Raw genomic sequence first — 18706 nt, forward strand, 5'->3', positions numbered from 1 at the left:
GCTGTTGGTATCATTGGCAGGCTGCCTGAGCACAGGCAGACATTGTTGTTGCCTGTCTGTAAAATAAATTTAATGAACTAGCGCAACCATAAAGCTTAACTTATCGAGAATGGGAAAGGATGGATGGATGGATGGATGGCGGGGCTGGGAAGTGGGAGAGGCGCATAGTCGGCGTCAAACTCGAAGACAGCCAACAACAAAGACAAAACCCAACAGTGGCAAACGCATATAAGAAACCAAAATCATGAACAAAAGTTAAAGAAAATAATTTAGATACTTAAATTCTACATTTAAGAATTTTAAACATATAAATTAAAGTTAAATCATCTTATTTGGAAATAAACTGATGATTATATCTATTCGAGTAATGCGGAAATTTATCAAGGAATGATTTGCCAATTTTTTATAAAATTATGAGGACAAAAAGAAAATTTAAAAGGTGAGCAAAAAAAATTTGAAATATTTATTACAATATTATCTCCAAGGAATATCATCATAAATCTGTAAATTGACATAACTTTAATAGCAAAAAGTTCGTATATGTCAAAATTGTAGCTCTTAACAAGGACAAACTGTGTTTAAGGACTTTCCAAACTTAAATCTTTGATTTTAATTTAGTTATTTGGGCCTCACTGAGTTTTGTTATTGTCCAGAGTTCACTGCATTTGCCTCACTGTACCGGCCTGGGTTCAATTCTCAAGCGTTGCACACACTTTATGGTTTTAAACTCATTTGACTTGTTGTACAATTGTGCAATAAACTAACAGCAGCAAATACTGAACAATATGCAAATTTTGCTTGAGAAATATATGTACATATATATTATATATATACACGTATATACATATATGTATAATATATATACATATAAACATTAATCAAACAAAATTACTCGCAAAAGTTCAGTCAGCTTTAATACTATCTCTCTTCCCCTTTCTTTCTCTCTCTCTCTCACTCTAAGCGTGTGTGTTTGTAGTAAAATGTTGATTGGATGATCTTCTCAGAACTAGATCTTTGAGTTGGAATTTCTACCACCACATTGAGATATGTTAATTTATTGTATCTTTGGCTGATTTATTTTCAATTTAACATGTTACCTAACACAAAATGTGTTGTTGTTGTTGTTGTTGTTTTCGACCCATATAACCCATTTACATACATCAATTTGTCATGTTACTTCGATCTAGGGAACAAACTTGTTTAGTTTTCTCTCGCTCTCTCACTCTCTCTTTGTTTTTGGGGTATGTGTGGGTTTTTTTCATGAAAACCCTTTTTACTTTGCTTGGCTATCAATTAAGTTGCAATTGAATTGACATTTGACAGGTGAGGCAACTGTCACTTGTTGGATACTTTTTGTTTGTGTATCTGCATCTGCATCTTGGGTATGTTTATTCAGATGCACCCACCACATAACAAAAAAAATGGTTTCGGTTCAGCTAAATTGACTTTGTTTTACGTTATGATTTCCAACAGGAAGAGAAAGTAATGTGCAATGGTCGGAGGGGTTTCAACTTTAACTGTTATGTGTGTGTGTGTGTCGTTGTTGTTGTTGATTTGCTCCAACTTTGGCGCTCTCACTTCATAAATTTTACCCAGCAAGGTGTCAAGTCAATGCCAAGAGAGCAGCAGCGGCAGCAGCAGCGGCAGCTGAAACTGAAGTTGAATCTGAAACTTCAGCAGTTACTGGCCATCAAGTGAAATGACAGTTGCCACCTTGAAAACGGCTGCTGCCGTTGTTATCGAGGCTGATGTTGCTGCCTCTGCTGCTGCTGCTGCTGCTGCTACTGTGGCAGCTGTCGTCGACATCGAGTCAGAGTCAAGCTTTCATTTAGCCAAAGTCACTGAGCCACAGGGAGACAGACAGACAGAGAGAGAGAGAGAGCTAAACAATCAATGAGAGTGAGAAGGAAGCAGCCTTATAGCCAACTAGCGATGAAATCGTGTTAAAGAGTTTTCAAAATCATATTCCAAAGTTATAAATTTTTTAAATTATTCAATGATTTTATATGAGGAACTGTAATTCGAAGGACACAACATAAACATATTTATGACTTGAATTCAAGATTTAAGTTTAAGAATACATAAACAAAGATACATAGATAGATTTTTATTGAAAAGAACATTATATTTACTCATTTATACAATCGTATTCTTTATTAGCTTGACTTATTCATTTTACCATTGAAATTTTATGGAAAAGAAACAGCTCTAATTTCGAATATTTTAATTGAGAATCCAAATCAAACTTTATTTTTAGAAAAACATTCCCAATAAGAGTTATAAAAACATTACTTAACTCTCTTAGAGAGAGTAAGAGGAAAGGAGAGTCAAAAAGTCTTTCGGCCATGCCATCTCTAAGAGGAGCATCCAACAGTCATAAGGCCAGAGGCTGATGCTTGTAATGTGTAGGGAAGCGAGGGAGTTAAGCAGAGGGGGAGGCTGGTGGATGGTGGCGCCAGCGCTTTGCTATTTGAAAGCACATTTCATTTCTTCATTTGGTTTCATTTCGCTGGCATTCGCAGCAGCAGCAGCAGCGTTTTGCGTTTGCGCTCTGCTCTCGCCCCATACTTTCTTTACTTTCATTCGAGTGAAAGATACTCACGCGCTGTCCATCCGCCCCCCTCCCTGCCCGAAAGCACATCACATCTTGGCCAAATGTGCCCGCTTACTTAGCTCTGACTCTCTCGCCATTTCAATTTGCTTTTGGTGAAAAGGACCAATTTCAATTTCACATTGCCTTTGCCGCCGCTTTCAAATGTATATAAATAAATATAACCACGAAAAGTTGCAGTTAATTACATATATTTACCCACACATACATATGTGTGTATGTTTACGTGTGTGTGTGTGTGTGATGACTGTATTTGAAGCAGCGCAGCTCATTTGTAAAAGTATCTTACAGATAAACAGGAAGTAAAGTTGACTTTTTGTGTTGGCAATGATTACAAAATTTACTTTTACTTGCAAAAAAATTGTTCCCCCCTTTTCTTGTCTATTTTCAACGAAACTTATCATTTTTTTGTTGTAGGCGTTTAGCTAATAAAATGGAAAGCCATAAAACTTAATGAACTTGGGTTAAAAGTTAATAAATTAATTTCAATCGAATTACTTTCGTTGCATAAAACAAAGTTAAAGCTTTTGGGTCTAAAAAAGAAGAAAACTAGCAACAAAATACAAATTAATGAAGTATTTTTTGATGTTGATTATGTACTCATAACAATTGTACTAACAGGGAAAGACTTAATAAACAATTTGAGTTAAAAAGAAATATTTTCTTCAAACATGAATCCTTAAATTACACAATTATTCACAATTATTTTAAAGTCGAATAGAATCGAATTTCGTGTTCCTTGCATTAGATAGAGTAGCCATATGTTCATTTTGTTTGACTCATTTGATAAACTTAATCGTAGTCTGAGATTGAAAGTTTTTGTTTAAATTAATTTACACGGAAATGACCTGATGTAAGGGAATTTGGTTTTCAAAGAAAAACCTTCAACACATTGTAATATTTTTACCAAGTTGTCACCCTGTTACAATCTAAAATCTATGCATGTTTTATGCTTGTCTTCTTTTAACCCCAACATCGTCATCGTCATAATCATCATCATCATCATCATCTTTGGCTTACACTTTAGAGAGAGAGAGTACTTTCTAACAACTATCAAATTTCACAAAAAAAAAGAGGAAAAAAAAATTATAAACGAGTGTTAAATTCTCTGGCAAACGATGTAAATGAAGTGATAGGCTTTTCAACAAGAATACAATTTTTTTCTTCTTTTTGGGGTGAAAGCTGCAACAACGATTAGCTGGCATAATTTTCACGCTTTTCCGCTGAAGAGCAATGAAGAAGCAGCAGCAGCAGGAGGAGGAGGAAGATGAGAAAACAAGAACTGATTTATTATACAAATTAAAAGAGCAAGAGAGTGAGAATAAAAAGCTAGCAACAACAACAACAACAACTTAAGCAGCCAGCGAAAAACCTTTATGAAAATGATTAACTGTAATTAGTGAGAAGTTTGCGCCGTGTCACGTTTCATGTTAATGACGAAGATGAAAGAAAATGATGGGCAAAAGTTACGGGTACGAACGAATATGAGATCAAAATGGTCAGATAGAGCTTAGACAAAAGCTAAACAAAAAACTAAAACACAGAAAGGGAAGGAAAAAAAAAGAAGGGGGCAGCGATATAATAGAAACGATTAACAGCAATAAAAACAAGATGACGACGTTGGGGTCGTTCCCTGTCTTGAATGAATTAAAGTTGGAAAAATGTGGAAAAAGTATTGCAGCGACTGGAGACTTGGATTATATAGGCATGCATACATATATTAAATAAAATACAAGAGATGGATAGATATGCAGAAGTAGAGGACTAGGAAGAGGGTTTGAGTTAAGGCGACATTAAGTAGCCCAACAGCAACAACAACAAAACCGCATCTAGGTAGGTAGCCGTCTGTATTTGTAGTGGTTATTGCCCTTGAGATACTTTTCGAGACGAAGCGGAAACAAAAAAACCACAAAAGAATCAAGGCATGAGTAGAGTGAACGAACAGACGGACAGACCAACGGATGGACAGACAGATGGAACGTAACGGGGGGCGTGAGCCTCTTGAGCGAGTTAACTCTTTGGCTACATCATAAATTTTTAATGTGAAGATGTGTAGAGAGACAGAGAGAGTGAGTGAGAGGGACACAGAGAGATAAAGATAAAGCAGAAAAAGACCAGCAGTCGCGCGTATCTTAAAGATACAAATTACAAGAGGTAGACATTGAGATTGAGGCCCAAGCAGAGACGCCGCCGCCACCATGGAGTGTAGCGAGCAATAAATAAAACAACCTCCGTCACCACCACCACCACACTATTCACCTCTCTCTAGCAACATTGCTGGGCAACATCAGCAACAAGGAGAGACTTGACTCGATACGACGAGCGCAGCATGAAAATGATTAAAAGAAGCTAAGAGATCGCTTTGCTTCATGGTCAACCACACGACGCAAACACACACACACAGTGAGTGAAACATTGTGGAATTGAAACACAATGCGGTAGTCTCACTACCCTTGAGCGCCGTCACCGCCGCTCTTGCGCACACTTATGCAAATCCAGCGACGCCGCCGCCGCAACGGAAGAAAGAAGGCAACAACCAACATCAAACAAAACTCTTCTTGTCATCATTTTTGTCACGCACAACGCTTTTTTGAAGGCTTCTTCTTTTCATATTTAGGCGGCGGCGGCGGCTTTGCTGCTTGTTGACGCCACCACCGCCGCACCACCTCCGCCACCGACACCGTCACTATCGCCGCCACTTGAATTCAATTTGTTAAGCGCTTTAAGCGTGGCGAAACGAAGCGGAATGAAACAACAGTGCGAAATGAATTTCCAAGCCGCCGCCGCTGCACAGTGTCTTCAAGTTTATGTACAAATTCTTTAAAATTCTAATTACTTAAAGCCCAGAATCGCTCTATTGAGCCCGTAGCCCAGACGTATGAGTAATATTCATTAATTTTATCAAGGGTGTTCATCACAAATATGGTATATGGGAGACCAGTTCCAGTTTTGTAAGAAGGTCGACTAGAGTATAACCCAATCAATACAGCAAAAGGTTAAGAAGTAGGCGAATGTTAGGCCATAAAATCTTGAAATAGTCATGTTTTGTAATTTTCAAACCATAAAATTTACACTAAATTGTCATTTTTAATGTCCATTTGATGTATTTCATCTATTTGTGGCAATGATAGATATATACGCGACCGTGATCTAAGACCTCATACTAGCTGAGGTGCGATGGCAATTAGCTATCGAAAGAACAGATATTAAACATCAGAGACTCTAATAGAGATTGATGAATAGATTAAGGAGAAAAATTTGTTAATTGTTTTGGACCATTTTAACGACACTGTGCTTTTGACGTCCCTTGGCATCGCACATTATCTTGTTAGGGTTCACTTTGCTATCTCGTACATAAATCGTTGTTATTATTAAAGTTGACTTTTGTAGGGCTCTTCTGAGCTGAGCCGAGCTTACTTGTGCTTTAAAGTGGGTATGTTTGGTATCTTTCGGATACATTCATTGTTTATGTTGAAATTCAAGTCAACGCTTGTCTGCCATTGATTTCAATTATAACCCAGTTTCATTTATACAGTTTACCTTTCTGTTGCTACTTAGTCTCTATCACCACCTCTCCTCTCACTCTCACTTATTGTCAGATTTAGAGGTAAACCGTGTGTGGTTTGGGTTCAGTAGATAATTATCAACTTATATATGTACATGTGTATGTGTGTGTGTGTGTACTTTTCAAAACCCTGACCTGAAATGAAGCTTTTGTTTGCTTTTTGCTTAGCCATTACACATGACTATGGTGGTCTATATATCCATAATAGTTATAACGCACACAGGAGGAGGAGAATTCGGGGGGGAGGAGGTGGTCCAAGAGGAAAGAGGATAAACATGCAAAGCGTTTTAGTATTTATAAAATCGATATCGAACAAAGGCCAATTACTGATAATGGGTTGTCAGCGGGCACACACACTCAATCCCACTTACTCACTCCCACTCACTATATCTCCTTTCTCCATCTCTCCATCTCTCTCCCTCTATTAGCCACTTACAATTATCATTATGGCAGGGAGCAAATACCCGCACCTTACGTTCTAAATATGCTGCAGGACAATTTTACGTTCTGTATTCCCAATGTTTAATCGAATGGTTGTTGTAGTTGTTGTTGTTGTTCATTGACCATGAAAAGTCCCCAAGTGATAAACGAGCTAAGGGCAACAACAGCAACCGCAACGGGAATAAAATTGTAGTTGCTGTTGTTGTTGATGACCCTCAGATAGACATACTCAAGGATACCACAGCGTCAGCGTCGCATTAACCAGCAAAGGTTAAAGGTACCAACAACAACAACAACAACAACAACGACGACGACGACAACAACAAATCCACAAGGTTAGAATCCGAGAGCAGCTCGCTTCGGTCAGTTACTTGGAATGGAAAACAAAATACTCAGCCAGACAGACAAAATCCAAGGGAATGAAGCAAAGTATCGGAACGCGTAAATTACACCAAGAGACAGAGAAATCAAGAAAAAGAGAGAGAGAGGCACGACACACGAGACAAGCGTCGAGAGAGAAAGAGAGAACACAGAACGTTGGAGCTGGGGCGATCGAAGCTTGAGAAGCATAGTAAGTAGATGAAGGGCTTATTATTGGCTAGCAACAAGCTAAAGAATACAAAAAACAGAACGTAATGAAAATAATAATAGCAATAATAAAATACAAGACTAACTAACTAAGGCACAACAAGGGGAACTACAATTACTACCTAGGGGTGCTACTATATATCTCTGGGCTCTTTGGGTGTGTGTGTGTGTGTGGGGACGAATGACTGTATTAATCGAGTAAAGAAATTGCCCCAAAGGCGGTGGGGGAAAGGCGGGACTGAGGGTGGTAGCGGACCATGGCAAAAGCAACTGGTGCAATTCAGCTGAATAAATGGCAACGACTTTGCAGCGACAACATTAAACAACAGAGCAAAAACAGACTGCAAAAAATTATAATTATAGATTTGTGGGAATAAAAATTATATAGATTGCCTGGGCAAATGCTGGCTGACCAGCAAACATGAAACATCATTCGAGAGGGCGGTCTAACATGAAGATTTTCATTATATGTTTATGTTTTATTTTTCATAATAAAACAAGCTGGTTCATCATATTCTTCTATTATCCTTGACTAAGGCAGTTTTGAAATTTTGCCATAAAAATTGTCATTCTAAGTGTTGAATAGAAATATAACAATAACTTATAAATAATACTAGGAAAACATAATATCAAATTAATATCCATTAATCTATTTCTCGATGCAATAAAAATTTAACTATCCTAATGTTCTTGAGATTCAAATATCAGGTTTACTTATATGTAATATAAAACATTTAACGACTAATTAAATAGGAAATCGCATAAAAAGTGAGAACAAAACGATGCGACCAGAACCACTTAAAAGTGCGCAAGATCTGAAAAATTTTATAGAACTGACACTATGACATCATTATAAAGAATAAAATCTTTACCGAACCAACATGCAAACAGCAAGAAATTTTGTGAAATATTCAGTAATAGATAACATTAGGAAAACCAAGTTAAGAGAAATGACAACAGGGCGTATGAATTTGAGAATAGGCATTGACAGCACCTTTCATTACACATTAGAAGCCATCACACAAAACTATTAGGTCCAGAATTCTACTCCTCCTCCTCCTCCATCATCATCATCTCATCTCTTTCATAAGTAGGTACTCATTAGGCACTATTAAATGTATTGTTTCTATGCTATAGGTATGACCCAAATATTCAATTGTTTATTGAGAATGCTAGTCCATTTCGAAAACGCTCTCTAATTCTGTGTGTGTGTGTGTGTGTGTATTTTATGTATGTGCCCTGTGTGCAGGCTAACCAACTGACCGGACCGGAGATTTTCGACCATTGGAGAGGCCAAAAACTGCCAAATAAATACAAATTTAGCACTCACTTCCACTGGAGAGGAGATTTCGAGGCAACTAGCAGCAGAGCAAAGTCATTGGAGCAGAGTCGGCGGCGTCAGTTTTCATGCCCGTTGAGTGCCACAAAACAGAGAATTAGGTCAAGTTTCTGTTTTATTGCCCTGTGTAGATATGTATGTGCGTTGTATGTGTGTGTGTGTGTGTGTGTATATGTGTTTATGTGGTAGATGAGACCTACGTTATGGTCTCCAGGGCGCACCCTGGATGCGTGTATAATTTCTTTGATTAAATCATAAAATATGCAAAATTATATAGGGAAGAGAATGAGCCAAGATGGAAATGGAGCTGGAGAGCAGCACAGAGACAAGACCCAAAAAACACAAAATCAAGAGCTCAAACAACAAGAGACACAACAATTTTTTCTTTTATTTTTTGTTGTTGAGGTTTTCATGTTTTTTTTTTTTTTTTGGGTTGCCTAAAAAGCGGAAACTAGGTCAGAGTTGAGTCGCCTACACACACAAGCTTCATGAAGGCAATGGATTGGGTTGGGGTGGGGTGGGGTGGAGGTTAGGTGCGCAGTGTTTTGGGGATAATGTGTATGACAATTTTTATTAAGAGCTTCATTAGTTATTCTCGGCTTGCCCCCTTTAAGCACACTACGCCACTGAAAGGGAAACTAAGGTTGCGGTTGAGTTTCTGTTTTCGGTTTCGTTTCGTTTTGTTCACATGGCGTATGCGTAATATAAGCAATTTCTTTTGCCGCTGCTCCTGAAGCCCAAAAGGTCAAGCTATTACTGCTATTGCTGCTGCTGCTGAACGTCAACGTTGCCGTCAATCAGTCAGTTAGTCAGTCAGCAGCAGCAGCCTCAGCATTGAGAGACCAAAGCCGACCCCCGTTGAGAAGCGAGTGCGGGGCAATTAGCGCGCAATTGACCTACATTGGGGCAACATTAATGGTGTCAATAGTAAACGAGACTGACGCTGACGACGACTCTCAGGCAGCAGCAGCAGCAGCAGTAGCGACAGCGGCAGCTGACGAGCACAAAATGTTGAATGTTAAAACAATTTTTTTATGCACGCACAACGCTGGCAGAGAGAGAGAGAGAGACAGAGGGAGAGAGAGCAAAGGCATGAAGCAGAGGGGGTAGGGGTTAGGGGAGGCAGGGGAGTTCCGTATTCCAAGTGCAATCAACATATAGAAATGTTTAAACATTGAAACATAATTGCCACAAAACCTTGCCAATCTACATAATGAAGATGATCGATGATAATTATCATCATGTTGATAATGACGATGATAATCAGTAAGCTATTACATATAATTCAATAAGTGGCAAAGTGACGTCACAAGATCAGGAAGTAATCCAAAACAGATTAGATAATAATAATAAAGCAATCAAAATCAAAGTAGTTTTTCATTGGAAAGTTAAGTAATACATATTAGTTTATGGTTCCATCAGGGCCATTGCGAGGGTGTGGCGATTGCCTTAGCCGTTGATATGGGATATAGTTCAGATATAGACAGCCAAAATAAAGAACTATAGTCATTTGATTTATACATAAGGAAAGGTATGGCTATCTTTTGTAGGTTCGGTTCTAAATACAAAGCATGTGCAAGTAATAAAGACGTCTTTTTAATTCATATTTTAGTCCTAGTCCTGTTCAAAATGGAACTGGAGTGTTAACTTTGTTCTGCATGTTTCCTAAAGTAATAACTTCATTAAAACTCGTGTCATATCATAACTACATGAGAGTCATTAAAGCTCTAACGATAGCGAGACTAAGTGGCATGAAAGAGAAGGCCAACCGGGAATACTTTAAATAATTGCGTCACCTCTGGGAAAACTATGTAAAAGCCCCAAGGAGAATATGCTGATAAGTGGTCATTAATTCATTCTCGAATTGTGGGGTATTTAATCTAGTATTGTACTAAAAACAAAATGTCAATATTTCTTAGAATATATTTAGCAAATGGAGCAATTTTCTTGCGATACTAAAGAAAATTGTATGAAAGGAGGCGAAGGATAAACACCATTTCTCGAAGTATGAAGTCTATTTATTTTTATGTTAACTAGTTTAAATAAATGAATGTTAAATGTAAGATTTTATATTGTTGATTTCATCCCTTATTTGTCTATTATCCTGGCACAGTAAATGAGAGGAGACTTATGAAGGATTTATATTCATTATAGAATCTATGGGTATTACAGTCTTTCATCTAAAAGGGGTCCTTCTGACTAGGACACCATTAAAATTCAGCATTCGTGCCATTCAAACTCATTTCTTTCATTACGCTCATTTCATTCACACATTGACGATCTTTTCCTCTCTACATCTCGTTCTCTTCTTCGAGTATTGCAACAAAAATCAAAGAAAAACATTGGCCAAACAATGACGAGCACTGTGCGTGTGCGGCAGCGGCTTGCCTTGCTGACTGACTGACAGTTGGCATCGGCCGCCACGCCTCCTTTGCTCTGGCTAAGGCAGTGGCAGAGACATAGGCAGGGGCTGGGGCTGGGGCAGGGCTTTTGGTTGCTTGCTTCGATGTAAGCAGGCAGGCGGCAGGCAGCATGTAAGTTGTACAACGATAAATGAGAAATGAGGTTACCTACTTTTTAAGAAGGTCAATACGAGAGACCCAAAACAAATGAGTGAGCAAGGCGGCAGAGCTGTTGGCAGCGACTGCGACTGCGACTGAGAGAGCACCGTCATAGCACAGCACTAAACTAAGTGTGTAAATGAGTGTCGCCAGCAGAAAGCTCAGTGACCATGTGAGCAGCTGCGACTGCGAAGCTACGCCATACACTACAGTGCATACCACAAACATATTACAGCAAACGTTTTCAATGAAAACAAAAGTAGTACACGCTGCTAGCGGCGACGCAAGCGTCTCTGACGCTTGCTGTAAAGTCTCTCTCCATCCACCTGGTGGCATTAAGATTTCGCTGCCGCCGCATGGAGGGCAACTGAGCAGCAACTGATGTTGTTTGCTAGTGGCTCTTGCGTTGGCGTTGTCGTTAACGTTAACGTTAGCGTTAGCGTTGGCGTTGGCGTTGCCGAGGGCGCGGCTGACGCGCTGTTACAACGAGGCTAAAGTGAAGCTTTTTTTTTGTGATCGCTGCCAGCGTCGCCGCTAGCATTGCATTTTTGTCGTTTGTTAGCTGTTGCTGGTGAGGCGAGCAGCGCTGCTATCTACTTTTGGCCTCTACCTCCTTTTGGCTTGTGCATTGTTTTATAGTATTATTTTTTTTGTGTAAACTTTTTATTCATTTGTTGCCTTTTATTATTTAATTTTGATTTTTTATTACTCTTGGTGGACTTTGGAGAAAGGCACTACTCTGATTAAAGTTAACTATCAGTTAGATAAATTATTCATGGATAGGTTTGAATCATTAGAGCCTTACTTTTGACTTATAAAGATTTCTCAATAATTAATATTTGTAAAAAATAAGTTTCCTTTGATAAGATCTTTTTTGAAAAATTCTTGAAAAATCTTTGTGTTCTGTATTTAAGAATTGCTTAACTTTCGATGCCCTAATATAATAATTTAAGACTATTAAGAACTTAGATTTCGTTATGAAATTTTAATGTAATTGCTTGGCTATTGCTTAAACATTCAATCTGCAAAAGAATCTAATGAAATAACATCTGGTAATGTTCAAGTACGAGTGTGTACTTTGAAATGTTTGATTATGTATTCCCTACATATCTAGGTAGATGCCCTTGATAAGGTACTACAGCATGGGCCAGAGAGGCAATGGCTGAGGCAAAGGCGGAGACGAGAAAGCAAGGACCGAACAAATAAATTATTAATCGATAAATGAAATGACAGCAGTTGCCCTCATATTGTGGGTGTCTACTAAATAGTTAGTTAGTATATGAGGGTCAAAACACACGCACACTAGCACACCGAATTGTGAATTGAATTGTGTCATTGTTATCGACGCGGAATCGTGAGTTTGTGGCATGAAAATTGAAATGAAATCATGTCATCGATATAAATATAGAACGGCAAATGTGTGTTCTCCTCGCCTCAATGTACGAGTATGTTATTTTTTTTTTTTTTTGATGGTCGTGTGTGTGTGTGTTAACGTCAAAATGACAGAATCTGAGGGTCTCGTCGTTAGTTACCCATTCGAAGATTCAATCCCTCTGACCAGCACTTTGCCTTTCAATGTTACCTTGATATGATAACTGAACTGTTCAACTGTAAATTTCATTATGAGACCTTAAAAGCTTTTTAATTTTCAACAGGTTTCCAACTACCACCCCAACCACCCACTATATGTATGTAGGTATTGTTAGTCGTCAGCTCAGTGTCAAAACAAAGAACCTTGCACTCAAATACAAACACGTGTATGTCATAGGTATTCATGTATACATATATCTGAGAAGGTGATAGAGATTAGAAAAGTATAATATCAAAATGCCCGATTTCTGTATGAAAGACACTTCTTTTAATATACAAAAGTGTCTTATCGTTTTTGAAGGCTTATACATTCTTTATATATTAAATTTTTCAACAAAGCTTGTACAGTTTACTCGTAACATTGTAAGAATGTTTATCATCAGTTGAACTTTCCTTTATAATAAATAATACATTTAAACTTCTGGAATTTATGACATTTTTTGAACTTGAAGTATTTTAGTTAGAATTATATTCTTCTAATTTACTTTTATCAATGGACTATTAGTCCACACTCAAAGATCTTAACAGTAGGCACTAAAAGGATTGAAAAGATTGTTCCCCTATGTATGTTTTCTTCTTATCTCGCGAATTCAGTATTGATGTCAGAAAGCTACTGAAAATAGCTGGAGATAGATCATTTCCAATTAAAAGAATCGATCATCGAATTATCGATCAATATTGATACAATTTGTCATGAGCAAATCTAAGAAATTAAGTAACTTTGCCCCTTGAAGTATGCAATAGGTTGAAAAGGTGTTCATTGTTTTCAACAAATTTGAACAAAGTTTTTGAAAGATCAGAAACTGAACAGAATAATTTTTGGGGTTTAAGCCACAACAACTAATAGTTTATAATAATAGAAAAATTGAACAAATTAGATTAAGTTAGATGATTAATTATTCAGTAAATATCAAGTTAACCCTAGATATTTTGCAAAACAGTGACAAACTCACGTAGCATTTGTTGCCATTTAAATTATTACTATTAATTTCAACTATTCAGTTTTTCTATTATTATAAACTATTTGTTGTTCACATAATTTTGTATCGGAAAATAGTTTTCGGATAGAATGCAATAGAATTAAAAGAAGCGAGGACAGCATTGAAATATTATCAAATGTAATTACACAAAATCATAGACCAAAACGACCTTTATCGTATGAAATTAACTTTATGTACAAAATAAACGCTTTTCTAACCTATGATTAGACATTTACATGAATTTGTAATTACAACAACATCAAAGGGGAAACGAAAACACCTTCAAACACACACTTCCTTGTAAACACACGCACACATGCATACATGTGTATGTATGCATGAATACGGAACCCATACACACACTGAGACAATTTTCAATTCGCGTTGTGCAAATAAACCGTTGCACAAAAACAAAAACATCAACAATGCCAAGCAACAATTGTCGCAAACGTGCTCACACACGCTCTCGCCCTCTCACCTTGCATCTCGCCCCCACATACAGCTCTCCCCTCTCTTTGACCAAGCATCACTCAATATGGGAAGTAAATAACTGTAGATTTATCTAGCTGCCTGCTGCTGTTGTTGTTGTTGCCCCTCACCTTCGGTCAATCGAATTAAAATGAATTAGCACGAGGCAAGCGCAATCACTCTCTCCCTCTCAGAGAAAGAGAACGGCAGAGATAGATAGAGAGAGAGAGAGTAGTGACATAAAGCGAGCGAGCGGCAGAGAGAGAGCAAAATCGAATCGATGATCATCTTGATGGGCGCCTCGTCTACTTTCTCTCCTATAAATAGTTGAAATCAAGTTTCAATGCAAAAGACATTTCGAAATCCGTGAAAGTGACGTCGTCGTCTTCGTCGTCGTTGTTGCTCTCATCACAAAGCGAACGCGGGGGTCAACTTCAATCAAGCAAGAGTCACAGCAAAAGCACGCCAAACGAAACGATTTGTCGTCCCTAGCTTGAACTTTCAATACAATCGCCGACTTTGATATGTCCTAACATGTTCTCTTCTTATGAAGATCCATGATCATAACTGTAATTGCAATGTGGCCAATTTGTCAATTTGATTCTTGATCTATTGGATAAATCTTACTTATCCAACGACTTGGCTATTCAATATACCCTAAGGAGCTGTAGAGTACTTAAAAAGAAAACAAAAGATTGCAATTACAAATACACCAAGGAAATTTCATTTCACTTTATGAAAACGATCAACATACACACACACACACACAGACTGATATTTATCTATCACATGCGCGAGTTGTTGCACTTGAATATAACGGTAATTACATCTAGGCACGTCATTTTGCCCCTGAATGTTATGAACAGTGTTGCGATATTACAACAACAACAACAACAACAAAAAGGAAAAATTCATATATTTTTTTTAACGGTAATGGCATTTAATGATGACATTGAATTAATAACTTTGGCGTGGGCTAAATCCAATTTAAGATGACTATGGATAAGATCAGCAGATATAACAGAAAGAAACAAGTGGAGAGAGATACAGTAAAGAAAAATAGAAACTGCACACAAAACGAAATGCTAGAAATGCATGAGAAATGGACATCGTTTATATATTATATTTTTGTCTCATGATCCCCAAAAAGTTAATTATCTCAGTTAGAACATATTAATCGCAGATGATATTAAGTAATCATTTTTAATCCATAAGCATATTCACTAAAGAAAACAGATAAGTGTTATCTGTTTACATCTTATGATAAATATGTCCATAATAATGTGATGAGTCGTTAAAAAATTTGCAAATATTGTACAGTCTTACCTCGCTAAAGCCATTCTAACATGTGATAGCCCACCGAGAGGCAACGCCAAGGTATCCACTTTGAATGATTTTCGTAATTAACACGTTACAGCAAAAAAACTAAACCAAAAACAACAATTTTTGGTAATATCTTGCTGTATATTGAATGGTTTTTTGTTTTCCTTTAATAATTGTATAATTTATGTATAGATATTGTGTAATATTGTTATCTCTTTCACTTGTAGCACAACTCTTTTATTTCACGCCGCTTTTGGCACTTGTGATTTCGATAGTATTTATATTGAAATAAACGTCATTTTGGTCTAGGGATAAAGATAATATAATCAATATAATGTAAACAACAACAATTTTTATTACTCTTGTTCAACGCCACAAGGTAGGCAACACTTTTTTTAACAGTTGCTCTCTTTCTCTCTTTGCCTTTACTACAAAGTTTATCACATTTCGTTCTAGGCGTACGTGTTTTAGCTCTAAATGGTCAAGTCTATATATTCCATTCCATTCCAAACGTGATATTTGTTTGCAAAATTATCAAAAAAATATATATATATGTACGTATATATACACAAAAGCAGCGAAACAAAAAAGACAAAGCCAAACAGAGAAGGGTGAAAAAACCAGCGTACAATGTTCAATGCCATATGAAAATACACACAAGCACACACCCAAAGCACACACACACGCACACACACTGAAATAAACCTTTTATGAAATATGTGTATAAAAAACCAATTCCACTTATCAGCACAATTTGTGATAAGCGAAATTAAACAAAGATAGAGAGACAAAGCAGAAAATTGCTGACTTTTCTTCCTCTCCTCAACACCCTCTCCCTCTCTCTTTTCTCTTTCATTCACTCACTCTCAGTCTTTTGGCTGTTTCTGTTTTTAAAATTTTGCACATGGCCCGGCAAAAGTAAAGAAAAAAATTAAAAAACGATTGATACAAGAAAAATCAATATGTACAAAAACAAAGCAAAATGGTGGGAGAGGGGCAAAAATATAACGTATACGTCAAGGTGGTGCGTCGACTTTGCAGTGCGCTATAGTAAATGTCTATTTATATGACATAGAACTCTTGCGAGTAGAATTAAAACACATTGATTTCTTTTACGATATTTCCGCTATTTGTTATTCAAAATCTATTAGAATTATTTCGATGGTTACATCAAACTATGACCATGATTCATAGGAATCTATCTGCCGCCTCTGGCTTAAGTAATCTTCAAGGTTAAAGTATTTGTTTGAATTAACATAATCTCGATGAAATTAGATTGATATTCGGTATACAGAATATATTTTCCTGCTGCCCTGCTAAATATATGTACTCCATTAGCCTCTTGGCTCACAGGGTATTTGATATTCTTTTGAAGCTCGGCCGGCAAAATAAATAAGCAAGCAAAAATTGTTTTTGTTTTTGGAGGTCACTTGTGACGCCCAGGCTAAAAATGGGCAGCAGTCGAGGTCGTATACATATAGTGACATAAGGAAACCAATCTACGGTAGTTTGTAGTAACTTTAGAATTTATCTTAAATATGAAATAGTCGTTGGTAACTAGTCAAAACGTTGAGCAAGAAGACGGCGATGAAGGCAAAGAAGAAGAAGACAAAAACTACAATACTAAATTCCATTCCAAGCACACACACAAGGTTCTTCCTATATCAGTCGATGATACATAGGTATACACACACACACACACACGCACACACATGGCATATACACACATAAGTAGTAGTATACAAAAAAACAACCAACACCAGCAATAATCAAAAGCAAAAGCAAAAAAAAGTATAAAGCTTTATCAAAAACCTGCGCAGCTGTGCAAAGTCAAAAAGCTTAACAATTTTACTTTGTAAAGCTGCGCCGGCGTTTGCGTTTGCTTTTGCGGTTATGTGGTGGGTGTTTGAAATGACCTCAGCTGCTGCTGGGCAGAGAGTGAGAGAGCTAGAGAGAGTGCCTGAGCGAATAGCAGCGAGAGCGAGAGAAAGACCGTGGGCAGAGAGAGAGAGAGAGAGAGAGAGAGAGAGAGACGTGGAGAGGGAATGCTATAGGTTCTCTCATTTATAAACAATAAACAAAAATAGTGGAGGAGGCAGCATAGCGCACATGTTTTTAATTGACTTTACTCTTGACGTAAAAAGCTTTTCAAAAGCAAAAGGCAAAAACATGTGTTGTATAGCAGAAGGTGGCTAGAACGAGTAAAAGAGACAGAGACAGTGAGAAGCGGTGACCAGAGAAGAGGGTGTGTGGGAGAGAATGTCAATGCTGTTTCCATACCCTTATTAGCGGTATGTTAATTTTGGTCAGAACTTTGAGAATAATAACCGGCTATATAAAGGAAACCTAAACCCAATAACCAGCATGAGTTTTAGACTTTAAAGTCTCAGAGAATCCTTGAGATCCCTCAGAGTTTGCAAGGATGCACAGTTATCGACACAGACGCAGTAATACCCGGTCATCTGAGTTTTTTCTGTTTGGCTAAGTCTTTCTGACAAAAAAAAAGCTTTTTTCTAACGTTAAACAAACACATAATGTGTATAATTTAATCAAATTTTTTAAATAGGAATTATAAACATGTGATTTGCGTCACTCGAAAGAGAAAAGTAATAAATGTTAGCCATGGAGAGCAAAGTCAAGAAGCAGTCAACTAGCTAGAGAGAGGTAGAGCGAGATGGAGACAGAGAAAGACATTTAAAGAAGTGTGAGCGACAAAGACAGCAGCTTCTATGCCAATGTTGTTTAAATCGTTAAGGCTAACTTATTGACCTCAAACAACTTTAAAGTACAATGTGGAGGGCGTTGAATTGAGGAAGTTAAATTGTTGTTGTTGAGCAAAGCTTTTGCTTTTTTTCTCGTTTTATTTTTGGTGTTTAATTGCACGAATCAAAGTTAATTTGTTTTTTCTTTTTAAGGTCACACACACACATAGACACACACACACTAGCCACTCGAACCCTTATTGAGCGGCACATGACATTTTAAATTGCCACTTTTCTTTACCGTTTCAATTAGAATGGTGTATATTAATTTATTTTTGCTTTAGGAGAAAAAAACGCGTTTTAGATACGCAGTACAGCAATCTACTCGCTACGCGCAGCAGCTGACGACTGAAGAGCTTTTTTCTTGAGTTTTTTTTTCTGTTGGCGCTTAACACTTCTGTCTTTGCAACTAGAGCTTTTTGTTTTTGTTCAGCTCTCTCAGCTGCTTTTTCAAAAGCAGCTTTTGCTTTGTTGTTTT

The 18706-nt window shown here is 37.3% G+C and overlaps 1 protein-coding gene across 1 annotated transcript in view; it reads right to left on the minus strand.

Moving 5' to 3' along the window:
• Window positions 1-18706, minus strand: part of LOC6649478 (protein roadkill) — a 71542-nt gene that overhangs the window by 52252 nt on the left and 584 nt on the right. The window lies entirely within an intron of this gene.

The sequence above is a fragment of the Drosophila willistoni genome, chromosome 3R (genome assembly GCF_018902025.1).
Source record: "Drosophila willistoni isolate 14030-0811.24 chromosome 3R, UCI_dwil_1.1, whole genome shotgun sequence".
Taxonomy (NCBI): domain Eukaryota; kingdom Metazoa; phylum Arthropoda; class Insecta; order Diptera; family Drosophilidae; genus Drosophila; species Drosophila willistoni.